The following is a 19857-nucleotide window of genomic DNA, read 5'->3' on the forward strand; positions in this document are numbered from 1 at the left end:
ATCGAAATAAGCGGTTTTCTGTAAGAATTTTGATGATTTCGTGCAGAATTCTGCTGTTTTCTTGCAATTCAGCCGTTGAATCTTGGTAAAAAGTCATGATTTTGTAGATTTCGTGCTCTTCTTTGCGAATTCAAGCCAGAAAACAACGAAAATCGGCGAGAAATCGTCGTTTTGCATCGAAAAATGCGGTTTTCTGTAAGAATTTTGATGATTTCGTGCAGAATTCTGCTGTTTTCTTGCAATTCAGCCGTTGAATCTTGGTAAAAAGTAATGATTTTGTACATTTCGTGCTCTTCTTTGCGAATTCAAGCCAGAAAACAACGAAAATCGGCGAGAAATCGTCGTTTTGCATCGAAATATGCGGTTTTCTCTAAGAATTTTGACGATTTCGTGCAGAATTCTGCTGTTTTCTTGCAATTCAGCCGTTGAATCTTGGTAAAAAGTCATGATTTTGTAGATTTTGTGCTCTTCTTTGCGAATTCAAGATAGAAAACAACGAAAATCAGCGAGAAATCGTCGTTTTGCATCGAAATATGCGGTTTTCTCTAAGAATTTTGATGTTTTCGTGCAGAATTCTGCTGTTTTCTTGCAATTCAGCCGTTGAATCTTGGTAAAAAGTCATGATTTTGTAGATTTCGTGCTCTTCTTTGCAAATTCATGAAAGAAAACAACGAAAATCGGCGAGAAATCGTCGTTTTGCATCGAAATATGCGGTTTTCTGTAAGAATTTTGATGATTTCGTGCAGAATTCTGCTGTTTTCTTGCAATTCAGCCGTTGAATCTAGGTAAAAAGTCATGATTTTGTAGATTTCGTGCTCTTCTTGACGAATTCAAGATAGAAATCAAAGAAGATCGGCGAGAAATCGTTGTTTTGCATCGAAATATGCGGTTTTCTCTAAGAATTTTGATGATTTCGTGCAGAATTCTGCTGTTTTCTTGCAATTCAGCCGTTGAATCTTGGTAAAAAGTGATGATTTTGTAGATTTCGTGCTCTTCTTTGCGAATTCAAGCCAGAAAACAACGAAAATCGGCGAGAAATCGTCGTTTTGCATCGAAATGTGCGGTTTTCTCTAAGAATTTTGACGATTTCGTGCAGAATTCTGCTGTTTTCTTGCAATTCAGCTGTTGAATCTTGGTAAAAAGTCATGATTTTGTAGATTTCGTGCTCTTTCTTGCGAATTCAAGATAGAAAACAACGAAAATCAGCGAGAAATCGTCGTTTTGCATCGAAATATGCGGTTTTCTCTAAGAATTTTGATGATTTCGTGCAGAATTCTGCTGTTTTCTTGCAATTCAGCCGTAGAATCTTGGTAAAAAGTGATGATTTTGTAGATTTCGTGCTCTTCTTTGCGAATTCAAGCCAGAAAACAACGAAAATCGGCGAGAAATCGTTGTTTTGCATCGAAATATGCGGTTTTCTGTAAGAATTTTGATGATTTCGTGCAGAATTCTGCTGTTTTCTTGCAATTCAGCCGTTGAATCTTGGTAAAAAGTCATGATTTTGTAGATTTCGTGCTCTTCTTTGCGAATTCAAGCCAGAAAACAACGAAAATCGGCGAGAAATCGTCGTTTTGCATCGAAAAATGCGGTTTTCTGTTAGAATTTTGATGATTTCGTGCAGAATTCTGCTGTTTTCTTGCAATTCAGCCGTTGAATCTTGGTGAAAAGTCATGATTTTGTAGATTTCGTGCTCTTCTTTGCGAATTCAAGCCAGAAAACAACGAAAATCGGCGAGAAATCGTCGTTTTGCATCGAAAAATGCGGTTTTCTGTAAGAATTTTGATGATTTCGTGCAGAATTCTGCGGTTTTCTTGCAATTCAGCCGTTGAATCTTGGTAAAAAGTAATGATTTTGTAGATTTCGTGCTCTTCTTTGCGAATTCAAGCCAGAAAACAACGAAAATCGGCGAGAAATCGTCGTTTTGCATCGAAATATGCGGTTTTCTCTAAGAATTTTGACGATTTTGTGCAGAATTCTGCTGTTTTCTTGCAATTCAGCCGTTGAATCTTGGTAAAAAGTCATGATTTTGTAGATTTTGTGCTCTTCTTTGCGAATTCAAGATAGAAAACAACGAAAATCAGCGAGAAATCGTCGTTTTGCATCGAAATATGCGGTTTTCTCTAAGAATTTTGATGATTTCGTGCAGAATTCTGCTGTTTTCTTGCAATTCAGCCGTTGAATCTTGGTAAAAAGTCATGATTTTGTAGATTTCGTGCTCTTCTTTGCAAATTCATGAAAGAAAACAACGAAAATCGGCGAGAAATCGTCGTTTTGCATCGAAATATGCGGTTTTCTGTAAAAATTTTGATGATTTCGTGCAGAATTCTGCTGTTTTCTTGCAATTCAGCCGTTGAATCTAGGTAAGAAGTCATGATTTTGTAGATTTCGTGCTCTTCTTGGCGAATTCAATATAGAAAACAACGAAAATCGGCGAGAAATCGTTGTTTTGCATCGAAATATGCGGTTTTCTCTAAGAATTTTGATGATTTCGTGCAGAATTCTGCTGTTTTCTTGCAATTCAGCCGTTGAATCTTGGTAAAAAGTGATGATTTTGTAGATTTCGTGCTCTTCTTTGCGAATTCAAGCCAGAAAACAACGAAAATCGGCGAGAAATCGTCGTTTTGCATCGAAATGTGCGGTTTTCTCTAAGAATTTTGACGATTTCGTGCAGAATTCTGCTGTTTTCTTGCAATTCAGCCGTTGAATCTTGGTAAAAAGTCATGATTTTGTAGATTTCGTGCTCTTCTTTGCAAATTCATGCCAGAAAACAGCGAAGATCGGCGAGAAATCGTCGTTTTGCATCGAAATATGCGGTTTTCTGTAAGAATTTTGATGATTTCGTGCAGAATTCTGCTGTTTTCTTGCAATTCAGCTGTTGAATCTTGGTAAAAAGTCATGATTTTGTAGATTTCGTGCTCTTCTTTGCGAATTCAAGCCAGAATACAACGAAAATCGGCGAGAAATCGTCGTTTTGCATCGAAATATGCGGTTTTCTGTAAGAATTTTGATGATTTCGTGCAGAATTCTGCTGTTTTCTTGCAATTCAGCCGTTGAATCTATGTAAAAAATCATGATTTTGTAGATTTCGTGCTCTTCTTGGCAAATTCAAGATAGAAAACAACGAAAATCGGCGAGAAATCGTTGTTTTGCATCGAAATATGCAGTTTTCTCTAAGAATTTTGATGATTTCGTGCAGAATTCTGCTGTTTTCTTGCAATTCAGCCGTTGAATCTTGGTAAAAAGTCATGATTTTGTAGATTTCGTGCTCTTCTTTGCAAATTCAAGCCAGAAAACAACGAAAATCGGCGAGAAATCGTCGTTTTGCATCGAAATATGCGGTTTTCTCTAAGAATTTTGATGATTTCGTGCAGAATTCTGCTGTTTTCTTGCAATTCAGCCGTTGAATCTTGGTAAAAAGTCATGATTTTGTAGATTTCGTGCTCTTCTTTGCAAATTCATGAAAGAAAACAACGAAAATCGGCGAGAAATCGTTGTTTTGCATCGAAATATGCGGTTTTCTCTAAGAATTTTGATGATTTCGTGCAGAATTCTGCTGTTTTCTTGCAATTCAGCCGTTGAATCTTGGTAAAAAGTGATGATTTTGTAGATTTCGTGCTCTTCTTTGCGAATTCAAGCCAGAAAACAACGAAAATCGGCGAGAAATCGTCGTTTTGCATCGAAATGTGCGGTTTTCTCTAAGAATTTTGACGATTTCATGCAGAATTCTGCTGTTTTCTTGCAATTCAGCCGTTGAATTTTGGTAAAAAGTCATGATTTTGTAGATTTCGTGCTCTTTCTTGCGAATTCAAGATAGAAAACAACGAAAATCAGCGAGAAATCGTCGTTTTGCATCGAAATATGCGGTTTTCTCTAAAAATTTTGATGATTTCGTGCAGAATTCTGCTGTTTTCTTGCAATTCAGCCGTTGAATCTAGGTAAAAAGTCATGATTTTGTAGATTTCGTGCTCTTCTTGGCGAATTCAATATAGAAAACAACGAAAATCGGCGAGAAATCGTTGTTTTGCATCGAAATATGCGGTTTTCTGTAAGAATTTTGATGATTTCGTGCAGAATTCTGCTGTTTTCTTGCAATTCAGCCGTTGAATCTTGGTAAAAAGTCATGATTTTGTAGATTTCGTGCTCTTCTTTGCGAATTCAAGCCAGAAAACAACGAAAATCGGCGAGAAATCGTCGTTTTGCATCGAAAAATGCGGTTTTCTCTAAGAATTTTGATGATTTCGTGCAGAATTCTGCTGTTTTCTTGCAATTCAGCCGTTGAATCTTGGTAAAAAGTCATGATTTTGTAGATTTCGTGCTCTTCTTTGCGAATTCAAGCCAGAATACAACGAAAATCGGCGAAAAATCGTCGTTTTGCATCGAAATATGCGGTTTTCTGTAAGAATTTTGAAGATTTCGTGCAGAATTCTGCTGTTTTCTTGCAATTCAGCTGTTGAATCTTGGTAAAAAGTTATGATTTTGTAGATTTCGTGCTCTTCTTTGCGAATTCAAGCCAGAATACAACGAAAATCGGCGAGAAATCGTCGTTTTGCATCGAAATATGCGGTTTTCTGTAAGAATTTTGATGATTTCGTGCAGAATTCTGCTGTTTTTTTGCAATTCAGCTGTTGAATCTAGGTAAAAAGTCATGATTTTGTAGATTTCGTGCTCTTCTTGGCAAATTCAAGATAGAAAACAACGAAAATCGGCGAGAAATCGTTGTTTTGCATCGAAATATGCGGTTTTCTGTAAGAATTTTGATGATTTCGTGCAGAATTCTGCTGTTTTCTTGCAATTCAGCCGTTGAATCTATGTAAAAAGTCATGATTTTGTAGATTTCGTGCTCTTCTTGGCGAATTCAAGATAGAAAACAACGAAAATCGGCGAGAAATCGTTGTTTTGCATCGAAATATGCAGCTTTCTCTAAGAATTTTGATGATTTCGTGCAGAATTCTGCTGTTTTCTTGCAATTCAGCCGTTGAATCTTGGTAAAAAGTCATGATTTTGTAGATTTCGTGCTCTTCTTTGCGAATTCAAGCCAGAAAACAACGAAAATCGGCGAGAAATCGTCGTTTTGCATCGAAATATGCGGTTTTCTGTAAGAATTTTGATGATTTCGTGCAGAATTCTGCTGTTTTCTTGCAATTCAGCCGTAGAATATTGGTAAAAAGTGATGGTTTTGTAGATTTCGTGCTCTTCTTTGCGAATTCAAGCCAGAAAACAACGAAAATCGGCGAGAAATCGTTGTTTTGCATCGAAATATGCGGTTTTCTGTAAGAATTTTGATGATTTCGTGCAGAATTCTGCTGTTTTCTTGCAATTCAGCCGTTGAATCTTGGTAAAAAGTAATGATTTTGTAGATTTCGTGCTCTTCTTTGCGAATTCAAGCCAGAAAACAACGAAAGTCGGCGAGAAATCGTCGTTTTGCATCGAAATATGCGGTTTTCTCTAAGAATTTTGACGATTTCGTGCAGAATTCTGCTGTTTTCTTGCAATTCAGCCGTTGAATCTTGGTAAAAAGTCATGATTTTGTAGATTTTGTGCTCTTCTTTGCGAATTCAAGATAGAAAACAACGAAAATCAGCGAGAAATCGTCGTTTTGCATCGAAATATGCGGTTTTCTCTAAGAATTTTGATGTTTTCGTGCAGAATTCTGCTGTTTTCTTGCAATTCAGCCGTTGAATCTTGGTAAAAAGTCATGATTTTGTAGATTTCGTGCTCTTCTTTGCAAATTGATGAAAGAAAACAACGAAAATCGGCGAGAAATCGTTGTTTTGCATCGAAATATGCGGTTTTCTCTAAGAATTTTGATGATTTCGTGCAGAATTCTGCTGTTTTCTTGCAATTCAGCCGTTGAATCTTGGTAAAAAGTGATGATTTTGTAGATTTCGTGCTCTTCTTTGCGAATTCAAGCCAGAAAACAACGAAAATCGGCGAGAAATCGTCGTTTTGCATCGAAATGTGCGGTTTTCTCTAAGAATTTTGACGATTTCGTGCAGAATTCTGCTGTTTTCTTGCAATTCAGCCGTTGAATTTTGGTAAAAAGTCATGATTTTGTAGATTTCGTGCTCTTCTTGGCGAATTCAATATAGAAAACAACGAAAATCGGCGAGAAATCGTCGTTTTGCATCGAAATATGCGGTTTTCTGTAAGAATTTTGATGATTTCGTGCAGAATTCTGCTGTTTTCTTGCAATTCAGCCGTTGAATCTTGGTAAAAAGTCATGATTTTGTAGATTTCGTGCTCTTCTTTGCGAATTCAAACCAGAAAACAACGAAAATCGGCGAGAAATCGTCGTTTTGCATCGAAAAATGCGGTTTTCTCTAAGAATTTTGATGATTTCGTGCAGAATTCTGCTGTTTTCTTGCAATTCAGCCGTTGAATCTTGGTAAAAAGTCATGATTTTGTAGATTTCGTGCTCTTCTTTGCGAATTCAAGCCAGAATACAACGAAAATCGGCGAAAAATCGTCGTTTTGCATCGAAATATGCGGTTTTCTGTAAGAATTTTGAAGATTTCGTGCAGAATTCTGCTGTTTTCTTGCAATTCAGCTGTTGAATCTTGGTAAAAAGTCATGATTTTGTAGATTTCGTGCTCTTCTTTGCGAATTCAAGCCAGAATACAACGAAAATCGGCGAGAAATCGTCGTTTTGCATCGAAATATGCGGTTTTCTGTAAGAATTTTGATGATTTCGTGCAGAATTCTGCTGTTTTCTTGCAACTCAGCCGTTGAATCTAGGTAAAAAGTCATGATTTTGTAGATTTCGTGCTCTTCTTGGCGAATTCAAGATAGAAAACAACGAAAATCGGCGAGAAATCGTTGTTTTGCATCGAAATATGCGGTTTTCTGTAAGAATTTGATGATTTCGTGCAGAATTCTGCTGTTTTCTTGCAATTCAGCCGTTGAATCTATGTAAAAAGTTATGATTTTGTAGATTTCGTGCTCTTCTTGGCGAATTCAAGATAGAAAACAACGAAAATCGGCGAGAAATCGTTGTTTTGCATCGAAATATGCAGCTTTCTCTAAGAATTTTGATGATTTCGTGCAGAATTCTGCTGTTTTCTTGCAATTCAGCCGTTGAATCTTGGTAAAAAGTCATGATTTTGTAGATTTCGTGCTCTTCTTTGCGAATTCAAGCCAGAAAACAACGAAAATCGGCGAGAAATCGTCGTTTTGCATCGAAATATGCGGTTTTCTGTAAGAATTTTGATGATTTCGTGCAGAATTCTGCTGTTTTCTTGCAATTCAGCCGTAGAATATTGGTAAAAAGTGATGATTTTGTAGATTTCGTGCTCTTCTTTGCAAATTCAAGCCAGAAAACAACGAAAATCGGCGAGAAATCGTTGTTTTGCATCGAAATATGCGGTTTTCTGTAAGAATTTTGATGATTTCGTGCAGAATTCTGCTGTTTTCTTGCAATTCAGCTGTTGAATCGTGGTAAAAAGTCATGATTTTGTAGATTTCGTGCTCTTCTTTGCGAATTCAAGCCAGAATACAACGAAAATCGGCGAGAAATCGTCGTTTTGCATCGAAATATGCGGTTTTCTGTAAGAATTTTGATGATTTCGTGCAGAATTCTGCTGTTTTCTTGCAATTCAGCCGTAGAATATTGGTAAAAAGTGATGATTTTGTAGATTTCGTGCTCTTCTTTGCAAATTCAAGCCAGAAAACAACGAAAATCGGCGAGAAATCGTTGTTTTGCATCGAAATATGCGGTTTTCTGTAAGAATTTTGATGATTTCGTGCAGAATTCTGCTGTTTTCTTGCAATTCAGCCGTTGAATCTATGTAAAAAGTCATGATTTTGTAGATTTCGTGCTCTTCTTGGCGAATTCAAGATAGAAAACAACGAAAATCGGCGAGAAATCGTTGTTTTGCATCGAAATATGCAGTTTTCTCTAAGAATTTTGATGATTTCGTGCAGAATTCTGCTGTTTTCTTGCAATTCAGCCGTTGAATCTTAGTAAAAAGTCATGATTTTGTAGATTTCGTGCTCTTCTTTGCGAATTCAAGCCAGAAAACAACGAAAATCGGCGAGAAATCGTCGTTTTGCATCGAAATATGCGGTTTTCTGTAAGAATTTTGATGATTTCGTGCAGAATTCTGCTGTTTTCTTGCAATTCAGCCGTAGAATATTGGTAAAAAGTGATGATTTTGTAGATTTCGTGCTCTTCTTTGCGAATTCAAGCCAGAAAACAACGAAAATCGGCGAGAAATCGTCGTTTTGCATCGAAATATGCGGTTTTCTGTAAGAATTTTGATGATTTCGTGCAGAATTCTGCTGTTTTCTTGCAATTCAGCCGTTGAATCTAGGTAAAAAGTCATGATTTTGTAGATTTCGTGCTCTTCTTGGCGAATTCAATATAGAAAACAACGAAAATCGGCGAGAAATCGTTGTTTTGCATCGAAATATGCGGTTTTCTGTAAGAATTTTGATGATTTCGTGCAGAATTCTGCTGTTTTCTTGCAATTCAGCCGTTGAATCTTGGTAAAAAGTCATGATTTTGTAGATTTCGTGCTCTTCTTTGCGAATTCAAGCCAGAAAACAACGAAAATCGGCGAGAAATCGTCGTTTTGCATCGAAATATGCGGTTTTCTGTAAGAATTTTGATGATTTCGTGCAGAATTCTGCTGTTTTCTTGCAATTCAGCCGTAGAATATTGGTAAAAAGTGATGATTTTGTAGATTTCGTGCTCTTCTTTGCGAATTCAAGCCAGAAAACAACGAAAATCGGCGAGAAATCGTTGTTTTGCATCGAAATATGCGGTTTTCTGTAAGAATTTTGATGATTTCGTGCAGAATTCTGCTGTTTTCTTGCAATTCAGCCGTTGAATCTTGGTAAAAAGTCATGATTTTGTAGATTTCGTGCTCTTCTTTGCGAATTCAAGCCAGAAAACAACCAAAATCGGCGAGAAATCGTCGTTTTGCATCGAAAAATGCGGTTTTCTCTAAGAATTTTGATGATTTCGTGCAGAATTCTGCTGTTTTCTTGCAATTCAGCCGCTGAATCTTGGTAAAAAGTCATGATTTTGTAGATTTCGTGCTCTTCTTTGCGAATTCAAGCCAGAATACAACGAAAATCGGCGAAAAATCGTCGTTTTGCATCGAAATATGCGGTTTTCTGTGAGAATTTTGAAGATTTCGTGCAGAATTCTGCTGTTTTCTTGCAATTCAGCTGTTGAATCTTGGTAAAAAGTCATGATTTTGTAGATTTCGTGCTCTTCTTTGCGAATTCAAGCCAGAATACAACGAAAATCGGCGAGAAATCGTCGTTTTGCATCGAAATATGCGGTTTTCTGTAAGAATTTTGATGATTTCGTGCAGAATTCTGCTGTTTTCTTGCAATTCAGCCGTTGAATCTAGGTAAAAAGTCATGATTTTGTAGATTTCGTGCTCTTCTTGGCGAATTCAAGATAGAAAACAACGAAAATCGGCGAGAAATCGTTGTTTTGCATCGAAATATGCGGTTTTCTGTAAGAATTTGATGATTTCGTGCAGAATTCTGCTGTTTTCTTGCAATTCAGCCGTTGAATCTATGTAAAAAGTTATGATTTTGTAGATTTCGTGCTCTTCTTGGCGAATTCAAGATAGAAAACAACGAAAATCGGCGAGAAATCGTTGTTTTGCATCGAAATATGCAGCTTTCTCTAAGAATTTTGATGATTTCGTGCAGAATTCTGCTGTTTTCTTGCAATTCAGCCGTTGAATCTTGGTAAAAAGTCATGATTTTGTAGATTTCGTGCTCTTCTTTGCGAATTCAAGCCAGAAAACAACGAAAATCGGCGAGAAATCGTCGTTTTGCATCGAAATATGCGGTTTTCTGTAAGAATTTTGATGATTTCGTGCAGAATTCTGCTGTTTTCTTGCAATTCAGCCGTAGAATATTGGTAAAAAGTGATGATTTTGTAGATTTCGTGCTCTTCTTTGCAAATTCAAGCCAGAAAACAACGAAAATCGGCGAGAAATCGTTGTTTTGCATCGAAATATGCGGTTTTCTGTAAGAATTTTGATGATTTCGTGCAGAATTCTGCTGTTTTCTTGCAATTCAGCTGTTGAATCGTGGTAAAAAGTCATGATTTTGTAGATTTCGTGCTCTTCTTTGCGAATTCAAGCCAGAATACAACGAAAATCGGCGAGAAATCGTCGTTTTGCATCGAAATATGCGGTTTTCTGTAAGAATTTTGATGATTTCGTGCAGAATTCTGCTGTTTTCTTGCAATTCAGCCGTAGAATATTGGTAAAAAGTGATGATTTTGTAGATTTCGTGCTCTTCTTTGCAAATTCAAGCCAGAAAACAACGAAAATCGGCGAGAAATCGTTGTTTTGCATCGAAATATGCGGTTTTCTGTAAGAATTTTGATGATTTCGTGCAGAATTCTGCTGTTTTCTTGCAATTCAGCCGTTGAATCTATGTAAAAAGTCATGATTTTGTAGATTTCGTGCTCTTCTTGGCGAATTCAAGATAGAAAACAACGAAAATCGGCGAGAAATCGTTGTTTTGCATCGAAATATGCAGTTTTCTCTAAGAATTTTGATGATTTCGTGCAGAATTCTGCTGTTTTCTTGCAATTCAGCCGTTGAATCTTAGTAAAAAGTCATGATTTTGTAGATTTCGTGCTCTTCTTTGCGAATTCAAGCCAGAAAACAACGAAAATCGGCGAGAAATCGTCGTTTTGCATCGAAATATGCGGTTTTCTGTAAGAATTTTGATGATTTCGTGCAGAATTCTGCTGTTTTCTTGCAATTCAGCCGTAGAATATTGGTAAAAAGTGATGATTTTGTAGATTTCGTGCTCTTCTTTGCGAATTCAAGCCAGAAAACAACGAAAATCGGCGAGAAATCGTCGTTTTGCATCGAAATATGCGGTTTTCTGTAAGAATTTTGATGATTTCGTGCAGAATTCTGCTGTTTTCTTGCAATTCAGCCGTTGAATCTAGGTAAAAAGTCATGATTTTGTAGATTTCGTGCTCTTCTTGGCGAATTCAATATAGAAAACAACGAAAATCGGCGAGAAATCGTTGTTTTGCATCGAAATATGCGGTTTTCTGTAAGAATTTTGATGATTTCGTGCAGAATTCTGCTGTTTTCTTGCAATTCAGCCGTTGAATCTTGGTAAAAAGTCATGATTTTGTAGATTTCGTGCTCTTCTTTGCGAATTCAAGCCAGAAAACAACGAAAATCGGCGAGAAATCGTCGTTTTGCATCGAAATATGCGGTTTTCTGTAAGAATTTTGATGATTTCGTGCAGAATTCTGCTGTTTTCTTGCAATTCAGCCGTTGAATCTTGGTAAAAAGTCATGATTTTGTAGATTTCGTGCTCTTCTTTGCGAATTCAAGCCAGAAAACAACCAAAATCGGCGAGAAATCGTCGTTTTGCATCGAAAAATGCGGTTTTCTCTAAGAATTTTGATGATTTCGTGCAGAATTCTGCTGTTTTCTTGCAATTCAGCCGTTGAATCTTGGTAAAAAGTCATGATTTTGTAGATTTCGTGCTCTTCTTTGCGAATTCAAGCCAGAATACAACGAAAATCGGCGAAAAATCGTCGTTTTGCATCGAAATATGCGGTTTTCTGTGAGAATTTTGAAGATTTCGTGCAGAATTCTGCTGTTTTCTTGCAATTCAGCTGTTGAATCTTGGTAAAAAGTCATGATTTTGTAGATTTCGTGCTCTTCTTTGCGAATTCAAGCCAGAATACAACGAAAATCGGCGAGAAATCGTCGTTTTGCATCGAAATATGCGGTTTTCTGTAAGAATTTTGATGATTTCGTGCAGAATTCTGCTGTTTTCTTGCAATTCAGCCGTTGAATCTAGGTAAAAAGTCATGATTTTGTAGATTTCGTGCTCTTCTTGGCGAATTCAAGATAGAAAACAACGAAAATCGGCGAGAAATCGTTGTTTTCCATCGAAATATGCGGTTTTCTGTAAGAATTTTGATGATTTCGTGCAGAATTCTGCTGTTTTCTTGCAATTCAGCCGTTGAATCTATGTAAAAAGTCATGATTTTGTAGATTTCGTGCTCTTCTTGGCGAATTCAAGATAGAAAACAACGAAAATCGGCGAGAAATCGTTGTTTTGCATCGAAATATGCAGCTTTCTCTAAGAATTTTGATGATTTCGTGCAGAATTCTGCTGTTTTCTTGCAATTCAGCCGTTGAATCTTGGTAAAAAGTCATGATTTTGTAGATTTCGTGCTCTTCTTTGCGAATTCAAGCCAGAAAACAACGAAAATCGGCGAGAAATCGTCGTTTTGCATCGAATTATGCGGTTTTCTGTAAGAATTTTGATGATTTCGTGCAGAATTCTGCTGTTTTCTTGCAATTCAGCCGTAGAATATTGGTAAAAAGTGATGATTTTGTAGATTTCGTGCTCTTCTTTGCGAATTCAAGCCAGAAAACAACGATAATCGGCGAGAAATCGTTGTTTTGCATCGAAATATGCGGTTTTCTGTAAGAATTTTGATGATTTCATGCAGAATTCTGCTGTTTTCTTGCAATTCAGCCGTTGAATCTTGGTAAAAAGTAATGATTTTGTAGATTTCGTGCTCTTCTTTGCGAATTCAAGCCAGAAAACAACGAAAATTGGCGAGAAATCGTCGTTTTGCATCGAAATATGCGGTTTTCTCTAAGAATTTTGACGATTTCGTGCAGAATTCTGCTGTTTTCTTGCAATTCAGCCGTTAAATATTGGTAAAAAGTGATGATTTTGTAGATTTCGTGCTCTTCTTTGCGAATTCAAGCCAGAAAACAACGATAATCGGCGAGAAATCGTTGTTTTGCATCGAAATATGCGGTTTTCTGTAAGAATTTTGATGATTTCATGCAGAATTCTGCTGTTTTCTTGCAATTCAGCCGTTGAATCTTGGTAAAAAGTAATGATTTTGTAGATTTCGTGCTCTTCTTTGCGAATTCAAGCCAGAAAACAACGATAATCGGCGAGAAATCGTTGTTTTGCATCGAAATATGCGGTTTTCTGTAAGAATTTTGATGATTTCATGCAGAATTCTGCTGTTTTCTTGCAATTCAGCCGTTGAATCTTGGTAAAAAGTAATGATTTTGTAGATTTCGTGCTCTTCTTTGCGAATTCAAGCCAGAAAACAACGAAAATTGGCGAGAAATCGTCGTTTTGCATCGAAATATGCGGTTTTCTCTAAGAATTTTGACGATTTCGTGCAGAATTCTGCTGTTTTCTTGCAATTCAGCCGTTGAATCTTGGTAAAAAGTCATGATTTTGTAGATTTCGTGCTCTTCTTTGCAAATTCATGAAAGAAAACAACGAAAATCGGCGAGAAATCGTCGTTTTGCATCGAAATATGCGGTTTTCTGTAAGAATTTTGATGATTTCGTGCAGAATTCTGCTGTTTTCTTGCAATTCAGAAGTTGAATCTAGGTAAAAAGTCATGATTTTGTAGATTTCGTGCTCTTCTTGGCGAATTCAAGATAGAAAACAACGAAGATCGGCGAGAAATTGTTGTTTTGCATCGAAATATGCGGTTTTCTCTAAGAATTTTGATGATTTCGTGCAGAATTCTGCTGTTTTCTTGCAATTCAGCCGTTGAATCTTGGTAAAAAGTGATGATTTTGTAGATTGGGTGCTCTTCTTTGCGAATTCAAGCCAGAAAACAACGAAAATCGGCGAGAAATCGTCGTTTTGCATCGAAATGTGCGGTTTTCTCTAAGAATTTTGACGATTTCGTGCAGAATTCTGCTGTTTTCTTGCAATTCAGCTGTTGAATCTTGGTAAAAAGTCATGATTTTGTAGATTTCGTGCTCTTTCTTGCGAATTCAAGATAGAAAACAACGAAAATCAGCGAGAAATCGTCGTTTTGCATCGAAATATGCGGTTTTCTCTAAGAATTTTGATGATTTCGTGCAGAATTCTGCTGTTTTCTTGCAATTCAGCCGTAGAATCTTCGTAAAAAGTGATGATTTTGTAGATTTCGTGCTCTTCTTTGCGAATTCAAGCCAGAAAACAACGAAAATCGGCGAGAAATCGTTGTTTTGCATCGAAATATGCGGTTTTCTGTAAGAATTTTGATGATTTCGTGCAGAATTCTGCTGTTTTCTTGCAATTCAGCCGTTGAATCTTGGTAAAAAGTCATGATTTTGTAGATTTCGTGCTCTTCTTTGCGAATTCAAGCCAGAAAACAACGAAAATCGGCGAGAAATCGTCGTTTTGCATCGAAAAATGCGGTTTTCTGTAAGAATTTTGATGATTTCGTGCAGAATTCTGCTGTTTTCTTGCATTTCAGCCGTTGAATCTTGGTGAAAAGTCATGATTTTGTAGATTTCGTGCTCTTCTTTGCGAATTCAAGCCAGAAAACAACGAAAATCGGCGAGAAATCGTCGTTTTGCATCGAAAAATGCGGTTTTTTGTAAGAATTTTGATGATTTCGTGCAGAATTCTGCTGTTTTCTTGCAATTCAGCCGTTGAATCTTGGTAAAAAGTAATGATTTTGTAGATTTCGTGCTCTTCTTTGCGAATTCAAGCCAGAAAACAACGAAAATCGGCGAGAAATCGTTGTTTTGCATCGAAATATGCAGCTTTCTCTAAGAATTTTGATGATTTCGTGCAGAATTCTGCTGTTTTCTTGCAATTCAGCCGTTGAATCTTGGTAAAAAGTCATGATTTTGTAGATTTCGTGCTCTTCTTTGCGAATTCAAGCCAGAAAACAACGAAAATCGGCGAGAAATCGTCGTTTTGCATCGAAATATGCGGTTTTCTGTAAGAATTTTGATGATTTCGTGCAGAATTCTGCTGTTTTCTTGCAATTCAGCCGTAGAATATTGGTAAAAAGTGATGATTTTGTAGATTTCGTGCTCTTCTTTGCAAATTCATGAAAGAAAACAACGAAAATCGGCGAGAAATCGTCGTTTTGCATCGAAATATGCGGTTTTCTGTAAGAATTTTGATGATTTCGTGCAGAATTCTGCTGTTTTCTTGCAATTCAGCCGTTGAATCTAGGTAAAAAGCCATGATTTTGTAGATTTCGTGCTCTTCTTGGCGAATTCAAGATAGAAAACAACGAAGATCGGCGAGAAATTGTTGTTTTGCATCGAAATATGCGGTTTTCTCTAAGAATTTTGATGATCTCGTGCAGAATTCTGCTGTTTTCTTGCAATTCAGCCGTTGAATCTTGGTAAAAAGTGATGATTTTGTAGATTGCGTGCTCTTCTTTGCGAATTCAAGCCAGAAAACAACGAAAATCGGCGAGAAATCGTCGTTTTGCATCGAAATGTGCGGTTTTCTCTAAAAATTTTGACGATTTCGTGCAGAATTCTGCTGTTTTCTTGCAATTCAGCTGTTGAATCTTGGTAAAAAGTCATGATTTTGTAGATTTCGTGCTCTTTCTTGCGAATTCAAGATAGAAAACAACGAAAATCAGCGAGAAATCGTCGTTTTGCATCGAAATATGCGGTTTTCTCTAAGAATTTTGATGATTTCGTGCAGAATTCTGCTGTTTTCTTGCAATTCAGCCGTAGAATATTGGTAAAAAGTGATGATTTTGTAGATTTCGTGCTCTTCTTTGCGAATTCAAGCCAGAAAACAACGAAAATCGGCGAGAAATCGTCGTTTTGCATCGAAATATGCGGTTTTCTGTAAGAATTTTGATGAATTCGTGCAGAATTCTGCTGTTTTCTTGCAATTCAGCCGTTGAATCTAGGTAAAAAGTCATGATTTTGTAGATTTCGTGCTCTTCTTGGCGAATTCAATATAGAAAACAACGAAAATCGGCGAGAAATCGTTGTTTTGCATCGAAATATGCGGTTTTCAGTAAGAATTTTGATGATTTCGTGCAGAATTCTGCTGTTTTCTTGAAATTCAGCCGTTGAATCTTGGTAAAAAGTCATGATTTTGTAGATTTCGTGCTCTTCTTTGCGAATTCAAGCCAGAAAACAACGAAAATCGGCGAGAAATCGTCGTTTTGCATCGAAATATGCGGTTTTCTGTAAGAATTTTGATGATTTCGTGCAGAATTCTGCTGTTTTCTTGCAATTCAGCCGTTGAATCTTGGTAAAAAGTCATGATTTTGTAGATTTCGTGCTCTTCTTTGCGAATTCAAACCAGAAAACAACGAAAATCGGCGAGAAATCGTCGTTTTGCATCGAAAAATGCGGTTTTTTGTAAGAATTTTGATGATTTCGTGCAGAATTCTGCTGTTTTCTTGCAATTCAGCCGTTGAATCTTGGTAAAAAGTAATGATTTTGTAGATTTCGTGCTCTTCTTTGCGAATTCAAGCCAGAAAACAACGAAAATCGGCGAGAAATCGTTGTTTTGCATCGAAATATGCAGCTTTCTCTAAGAATTTTGATGATTTCGTGCAGAATTCTGCTGTTTTCTTGCAATTCAGCCGTTGAATCTTGGTAAAAAGTCATGATTTTGTAGATTTCGTGCTCTTCTTTGCGAATTCAAGCCAGAAAACAACGAAAATCGGCGAGAAATCGTCGTTTTGCATCGAAATATGCGGTTTTCTGTAAGAATTTTGATGATTTCGTGCAGAATTCTGCTGTTTTCTTGCAATTCAGCCGTAGAATATTGGTAAAAAGTGATGATTTTGTAGATTTCGTGCTCTTCTTTGCAAATTCATGAAAGAAAACAACGAAAATCGGCGAGAAATCGTCGTTTTGCATCGAAATATGCGGTTTTCTGTAAGAATTTTGATGATTTCGTGCAGAATTCTGCTGTTTTCTTGCAATTCAGCCGTTGAATCTAGGTAAAAAGCCATGATTTTGTAGATTTCGTGCTCTTCTTGGCGAATTCAAGATAGAAAACAACGAAGATCGGCGAGAAATTGTTGTTTTGCATCGAAATATGCGGTTTTCTCTAAGAATTTTGATGATCTCGTGCAGAATTCTGCTGTTTTCTTGCAATTCAGCCGTTGAATCTTGGTAAAAAGTGATGATTTTGTAGATTGCGTGCTCTTCTTTGCGAATTCAAGCCAGAAAACAACGAAAATCGGCGAGAAATCGTCGTTTTGCATCGAAATGTGCGGTTTTCTCTAAAAATTTTGACGATTTCGTGCAGAATTCTGCTGTTTTCTTGCAATTCAGCTGTTGAATCTTGGTAAAAAGTCATGATTTTGTAGATTTCGTGCTCTTTCTTGCGAATTCAAGATAGAAAACAACGAAAATCAGCGAGAAATCGTCGTTTTGCATCGAAATATGCGGTTTTCTCTAAGAATTTTGATGATTTCGTGCAGAATTCTGCTGTTTTCTTGCAATTCAGCCGTAGAATATTGGTAAAAAGTGATGATTTTGTAGATTTCGTGCTCTTCTTTGCGAATTCAAGCCAGAAAACAACGAAAATCGGCGAGAAATCGTCGTTTTGCATCGAAATATGCGGTTTTCTGTAAGAATTTTGATGAATTCGTGCAGAATTCTGCTGTTTTCTTGCAATTCAGCCGTTGAATCTAGGTAAAAAGTCATGATTTTGTAGATTTCGTGCTCTTCTTGGCGAATTCAATATAGAAAACAACGAAAATCGGCGAGAAATCGTTGTTTTGCATCGAAATATGCGGTTTTCAGTAAGAATTTTGATGATTTCGTGCAGAATTCTGCTGTTTTCTTGAAATTCAGCCGTTGAATCTTGGTAAAAAGTCATGATTTTGTAGATTTCGTGCTCTTCTTTGCGAATTCAAGCCAGAAAACAACGAAAATCGGCGAGAAATCGTCGTTTTGCATCGAAATATGCGGTTTTCTGTAAGAATTTTGATGATTTCGTGCAGAATTCTGCTGTTTTCTTGCAATTCAGCCGTTGAATCTTGGTAAAAAGTCATGATTTTGTAGATTTCGTGCTCTTCTTTGCGAATTCAAACCAGAAAACAACGAAAATCGGCGAGAAATCGTCGTTTTGCATCGAAAAATGCGGTTTTCTCTAAGAATTTTGATGATTTCGTGCAGAATTCTGCTGTTTTCTTGCAATTCAGCAGTTGAATCTTGGTAAAAAGTCATGATTTTGTAGATTTCGTGCTCTTCTTTGCGAATTCAAGCCAGAATACAACGAAAATCGGCGAAAAATCGTCGTTTTGCATCGAAATATGCGGTTTTCTGTAAGAATTTTGAAGATTTCGTGCAGAATTCTGCTGTTTTCTTGCAATTCAGCTGTTGAATCTTGGTAAAAAGTCATGATTTTGTAGATTTCGTGCTCTTCTTTGCGAATTCAAGCCAGAATACAACGAAAATCGGCGAGAAATCGTCGTTTTGCATCGAAATATGCGGTTTTCTGTAAGAATTTTGATGATTTCGTGCAGAATTCTGCTGTTTTCTTGCAATTCAGCCGTTGAATCTAGGTAAAAAGTCATGATTTTGTAGATTTCGTGCTCTTCTTGGCGAATTCAAGATAGAAAACAACGAAAATCGGCGAGAAATCGTTGTTTTGCATCGAAATATGCGGTTTTCTGTAAGAATTTTGATGATTTCGTGCAGAATTCTGCTGTTTTCTTGCAATTCAGCCGTTGAATCTATGTAAAAAGTTATGATTTTGTAGATTTCGTGCTCTTCTTGGCGAATTCAAGATAGAAAACAACGAAAATCGGCGAGAAATCGTTGTTTTGCATCGAAATATGCAGCTTTCTCTAAGAATTTTGATGATTTCGTGCAGAATTCTGCTGTTTTCTTGCAATTCAGCCGTTGAATCTTGGTAAAAAAGTCATGATTTTGTAGATTTCGTGCTCTTCTTTGCGAATTCAAGCCAGAAAACAACGAAAATCGGCGAGAAATCGTCGTTTTGCATCGAAATATGCGGTTTTCTGTAAGAATTTTGATGATTTCGTGCAGAATTCTGCTGTTTTCTTGCAATTCAGCCGTAGAATATTGGTAAAAAGTGATGATTTTGTAGATTTCGTGCTCTTCTTTGCAAATTCAAGCCAGAAAACAACGAAAATCGGCGAGAAATCGTTGTTTTGCATCGAAATATGCGGTTTTCTGTAAGAATTTTGATGATTTCGTGCAGAATTCTGCTGTTTTCTTGCAATTCAGCTGTTGAATCGTGGTAAAATGTCATGATTTTGTAGATTTCGTGCTCTTCTTTGCGAATTCAAGCCAGAATACAACGAAAATCGGCGAGAAATCGTCGTTTTGCATCGAAATATGCGGTTTTCTGTAAGAATTTTGATGATTTCGTGCAGAATTCTGCTGTTTTCTTGCAATTCAGCCGTTGAATCTATGTAAAAAGTCATGATTTTGTAGATTTCGTGCTCTTCTTGGCGAATTCAAGATAGAAAACAACGAAAATCGGCGAGAAATCGTTGTTTTGCATCGAAATATGCAGTTTTCTCTAAGAATTTTGATGATTTCGTGCAGAATTCTGCTGTTTTCTTGCAATTCAGCCGTTGAATCTTAGTAAAAAGTCATGATTTTGTAGATTTCGTGCTCTTCTTTGCGAATTCAAGCCAGAAAACAACGAAAATCGGCGAGAAATCGTCGTTTTGCATCGAAATATGCGGTTTTCTGTAAGAATTTTGATGATTTCGTGCAGAATTCTGCTGTTTTCTTGCAATTCAGCCGTAGAATATTGGTAAAAAGTGATGATTTTGTAGATTTCGTGCTCTTCTTTGCGAATTCAAGCCAGAAAACAACGAAAATCGGCGAGAAATCGTCGTTTTGCATCGAAATATGCGGTTTTCTGTAAGAATTTTGATGATTTCGTGCAGAATTCTGCTGTTTTCTTGCAATTCAGCCGTTGAATCTAGGTAAAAAGTCATGATTTTGTAGATTTCGTGCTCTTCTTGGCGAATTCAATATAGAAAACAACGAAAATCGGCGAGAAATCGTTGTTTTGCATCGAAATATGCGGTTTTCTGTAAGAATTTTGATGATTTCGTGCAGAATTCTGCTGTTTTCTTGCAATTCAGCCGTTGAATCT

Source organism: Gnatocerus cornutus, chromosome 8 (genome assembly GCF_029298725.1).
Source record: "Gnatocerus cornutus isolate USDA-ARS CGAHR chromosome 8, icGnaCorn1.1, whole genome shotgun sequence".
In the NCBI taxonomy this organism is placed as follows: domain Eukaryota; kingdom Metazoa; phylum Arthropoda; class Insecta; order Coleoptera; family Tenebrionidae; genus Gnatocerus; species Gnatocerus cornutus.